Below are 5,651 nucleotides of genomic sequence, written 5' to 3'. Positions count from 1 at the left end.
GGCGGCCGAACCTGGATAAAACCTCGTGTCTGTCTTGCGTCACCGTCTTGTTTGGGGCTTGCGCATCTGTCTGCCGATAATCTACTACCTTGGGCATACCCCTAGGTAGACTGCCGACCATATTTCGTCGACAGTGGCGCGCCAGGTAGGGGGTGTGCGTACTGCTCGTCAAGCAAACAAGATGGTCATCGTCTCCGGCTCCATGGCTACGCCCAACGGCCTCACGTTCACCGTCGGCCAGATCACCTGGACCACCGGCCCCGACGTCTCCATCACCATGACCGCGGAGGAGGCATGGATTCAACCCGCGCCGACGACTACTTCACCTGCATCGGCTACGGCTCCGACCACGGTGAATACGATTCCGACCACGGTGAGCACGGCTCCGACCACGATGAACGTGGCTCCGACCACGATGGATCTGGCTCCGACCACGGTACATCTGGCTCCGACCACGCTTACAGCCACGCCGACCACCCGTCGTCTGCTTCCCCGCTACAGAGGAAAACAGATCGACGACACCGACTTGATCGACTCCATCGATCAGGTCGGCATCAAACTCGCTGAAACCCTAGCTCTGGTAAGTACGATTCAAAGCCAACCTAATGAGCAGGTAACATCTCCCCACAACAGATCTATCCGACCAGCTCGGACCAGTCGTCCTGCACGACTCGGAACAGATCTTGTGGTCGTATCTACTCCTGAGGGGCGCTCCGCTCGTCGCCAGCCAGCCTTTGCGATGGGTCTCCGACTCTGCGAGTACGAAGCCCCGACGGAGAATCACCAGGTCCAGCTCTACGGCCTGCAAAACGCTGCCTCTAGCTACGCGTACAACCTGCGACGCCGCTCGGATCTACTTCCTGTGAACCAACCTCGGCCGAAGTCATGCAACATCGTCAACATGGTCCGGATTGAAGATTATCAGGAGGGATCCGTCCACACCGTCCGAGAGGGTGACTCCAGCTCTTCATCCGGCATCGCGTCTAACGCATCTGTCCACACCGAGCTTCAGCGTCACGAAGATGAAGGCGTCAAATACGATCTGGATCTACCAGACCACGCCCCGGGTTTCCCCCAATTTCTGTCTTTCCCGCCAAGACGGGGGGATTTGATCCATGTTGTCAGCAACGACGAGCCGCCAGCAGTTGGCGAAACAGAACAAGAGAAGACTGCACGCGAAGCACGCAATATTGACCGGTTTAATCGCCGGCAAACCGAAGCTGAAGCAGACCAGGAGGCACGACGCATAAGGGTCCAACCGCGTGACCTCAACAATGCTTTCGACAGGGTGGGGGATAAACAAGTCTTCAAGACCCCAAGTGCCAACGTAGCCGTCGCCATGGCGACAATGCAGCGGCTGCCCAACACTCCCGAGACTCAAGTAATCCGTGATGACATACAAGCTTATCTGACGGCTGCTATGGCTCAGACCGCAGAGATGAACCAAGCCCGGGCTCCATCAGTTTCTGTCGAATCAAGCTACAGCCGTCAATACTCAAGTCGCTCATAGCCACTCAACCAACGTGGCTCGCGCAATAACGACCCGTCAGACAACCGTCAAGGCGGAAACGGCGGTCGCGATGATGGTCGGGACGACAACCGCCGCCGGGAGGATAACCGCCACGACGTTTGGGGAGACAACCGCCGAGATAACCACGACAATCGCCGCGATAACCACGGTCGCAAGGCTAATCCAGATGGCAATCGAGATCGCCGTGATGGCAATAACGATCTCCGCCATCACCTCGGTGGACGTGATCTGCGTGCCCGCATCAACCAGAGAGCCGACGATCGTGCATCCCACGAAAGCTATCGCCGTATGGAGTATGACACCGCCCACGGTCCGCCGGGTCTGAAGCAGTTCACTCCACACCTGCGCCAAGTCATATGGCCCAAGAATTTCAAGCTCGAGAAGCTTCAGAAGTACGACGGCAAGGAAAACCCAGAATTATGGGTCATGCTCTACGAAACTGCGTGCCGCTCAGCCATGGCTGACGAGCACGTCATGTCTAACTACTTCCCAGTCGCTGTTGGTCATGCAGGTCACCAATGGCTGGTTAGCTTGCCAGCGAACTATTTTGACTCTTGGCAGGAGCTCAGGCAGGCCTTCATCGACAACTTCATCGCTACTTGTGAACAACCCGGCAACAAGTACGATCTGCAACGGATCCGAGATCGAAAGGATGAACCACTACGCGAGTACGTTCGGCGTTTCTCGGAGATGCGCATCAAGGTCCCATCAATATCCGACAATGAAGCAATCGAGGCTTTCGTCACCGGCCTCCGCTTCCACGACGCCCTAAGAGACAAGCTCCTCCGGAAGAGACCCGAATCGGTCACAGCGCTTTTGGCCACCGCTAAGAAATATGCGGACGCTGACGACGCTAAAAAGATAATCGTTGAAGAAGCAGCAAGAGTTACACGACCCGACCACCCCCCACACCGCGACGATTACCGTGGCAATCGTGGTCGGAGCGATAATTTTGACCGCCGCAACCAGCGCAACGATCCCCGCGACCACCGTGATCAACGTAATCAGTGGCGTAACCGCCGTGACGATTACAGGAGCAAGCGCGCTCGGGAAGACGACGGCGAGGTCAATACTGTGAAAAAGGGCAGCGGACGTCGAAACTACGAGGACGACTACGCCAAAGCATTGAAGGGACCCTGCCAGCTCCATCCTAAGTCAAACCACACCATGGAGAATTGCCGCATCCTCAAAACTATCTACACGCGTCAACAGGCTCCGGATACGTCCGACAAGCCTAACGACGCGGGGGGAACAGCGCAATGAGGACAACGACGACGACGATGCAGATCCTCGTCATAAATACGTCAAGCCGACTGGTCGCGTGCACACCATCATCGGCGGCAAGGTGTCCATTGAGACCAAACGAGAACGCAAGCTGCTCGCCCGCGCTTGCTTGAACGTGGCAAACACCGACAACCTTCTCACCGATCCGCGGCTTCCTCCGTGGTCTCACCGTGAAATCTACTTCAGCAGGAAAGACCAATGGGCCGCCATACCCGAGCCAGGACGTTTTCCCCTGGTCCTCGATCCCTGCATCAACAAGGTTCAATTCGGCAGGGTACTGATCGACGGCGGCAGCTCCATTGATATACTGTTCAAGAACAGCCTGCCTGCTCTGAAAATAGCCCAGGCGGACCTGAAGCCGTACGAGGCACAGTTCTGGGGCGTTCTCCCCGGACAGAGCTCCACACCTCTCGGGCAGATCACGCTACCGGTGCAGTTTGGGACTCCGGACCACTTCCGCACCGACTACGTCAACTTCGTGGTCGCTGATTTCGACGGCACCTACCATGCTATTCTTGGCCGCCCATCGCTCACCAAGTTCATGGCCATACCTCATTACAGGTATCTGGTGCTCAAGATGCCTACTGAGAAAGGAGTTTTAACCCTCAGGGGCAACGTATACGCAGCTTACACCTGCAAGGACGACAGCTTCAAAATAGCAGAGGCCCACGACCTCTCTATTCGCATGGCCGAGACCATTCTCGACGCTAAGAAAACCCCGACCGACCACCTGGAGATCCCAGAGCTCGAGGTTCCGCGCAAGAACATCAGATCCAAGGAGCACAAGACGATCCAGCTGGTCGAGGGCGATCCCAGCAAAACGGCCCTCATCGGGGCCGACCTGGATCCCAAATAGGAAAACACGCTCATCAGGTTCTTGAGGGGCAACGTGGATGTGTTTGCATGGAGACCTTCTGACATGCCCGGTGTACCTCGGGACTTGATTGAGCACTCCTTAAATGTCAACAGCAAAGCCAAACCAATCAAGCAGAAGCTACGACGGTTCGCTCGCGACAAGAAGGAGGCGATTAGGGTAGAAGTTACACGGCTTTTGGCAGCCGGATTTATCAAAGAAGTGTATCATCCGGAATGGTTAGCCAACCCAGTTCTTGTACGCAAAAAGAATAATGAATGGAGAATGTGCGTTGATTACACTGATCTCAACAAACACTGCCCTAAGGACCCCTTTGGCTTACCTCGCATAGACGAGGTCGTAGATTCAACCGCCGGTTGTGAGCTGCTTTCCTTTCTTGATTGCTACTCTGGTTATCACCAGATCGCTCTCAAAAAGGATGACCAGATCAAGACATCTTTCATCACGCCTTTTGGCGCCTACTGCTACACGACTATGTTGTTCGGGCTCAAAAACGCCGGTGCTACCTACCAACGCGCTATACAGGCCTGCCTCAACGACGAGATAAAAGACGGCCTCGTCGAGGCTTACGTCGATGATGTAGTTGTCAAAACCAAGGAAGCACATACCCTTGTTGACAATCTGGAACGCACCTTCGCAGCCCTTAATACGTTCCAATGGAAATTAAACCCAAAGAAGTGCATCTTTGGTGTCCCTTCTGGCATATTGCTCGGCAACGTCGTCAGTTACGACGGCATACGCCCTAACCCGGAGAAAGTCAAGGCTGTTCTAGACATGAAGCCTCCAAAAAAGGTGAAGGATGTCCAGAAGCTCACCGGCTGCATGGCTGCTCTAAGCCGTTTCATATCAAGATTAGGAGAAAAAGGACTACCGTTCTTCAAACTGCTCAAAGCGTCCGAGAAGTTCGAGTGGTCGGAGGAAGCAGACGCTGCCTTCATGCAGCTGAAACAATACCTCACGTCACCTCCGGTACTTACTGCTCCCAGAGAAGACGAAACTCTCCTACTTTACATTGCGGCAACCGATCGGGTGGTTTCCACTACACTGGTGGTCGAGCGTGACGAGCCGGGCCACGCCTACAAGGTACAGCAGCCAATTTATTTCATTAGTGAGGTACTCAACGAATCCAAGACCAGGTACCCACAGATTCAGAAACTGCTCTACGCCATACTGATAACATCCCGAAAGTTGAGACATTACTTCGACGGATATCGTGTGGTGGTCATGACCGAGTATCCTTTGGGGGACATTATTCGCAATAAGGACGCGAACGGGCGCATCGTCAAATGGGCAATGGAGCTATGCCCCCTTTCCTTGGAATTTGCAAGCCGTACTACAATCAAGTCTCAGGCACTCGTCGATTTCATCGTCGAGTGGACAGACTTAAGCACTCCCGCCTCTCCGGGATCCGACGAATGTTGGACGATGTACTTCGACGATTCTCTCAACATTGACGGTGCAGGAGCAGGAGTTCTTTTCGTATCACCATCCAAGGAAAAGCTCCGGTACGTCCTCAGAATTTATTTCCCGGCATCTAATAATGCCGCCGAGTACGAAGCATGCCTGCATGGTCTACGCATTGTGGTTGAGCTTGGAGTTAAACGTCTCTATGTCTACGGAGATTCGGCTCTGGTCATCAACCAACTCAACAAGGACTGGGACACGACCAGTGAAAAGATGGACGCATATTGCAAATCGATAAGAAAGCTGGAAGGCAGGTTCTATGGCATCAAGTACATACACGTGGTCCGGGACAAGAATCAGGCAGCGGATGTGCTGTCAAAATTAGGATCATCCCGAGCCAAAATCCCACATGGCGTATTCGTCCAAGACCTGCTCACGCCTTCCATTGAAGACGAAGATTCAATGACCGACAAAGTTTCAGACCAGCAATTAGTGGCTACGGTTCCGGTGCCGAGCACAACCGAGCCGCTTCCGACCACTCAAGAGCCGGACTGGAGA

Source organism: Miscanthus floridulus, chromosome 8 (genome assembly GCF_019320115.1).
Source record: "Miscanthus floridulus cultivar M001 chromosome 8, ASM1932011v1, whole genome shotgun sequence".
NCBI lineage: Eukaryota > Viridiplantae > Streptophyta > Magnoliopsida > Poales > Poaceae > Miscanthus > Miscanthus floridulus.
This window is presented reverse-complemented; position numbering follows the sequence as displayed.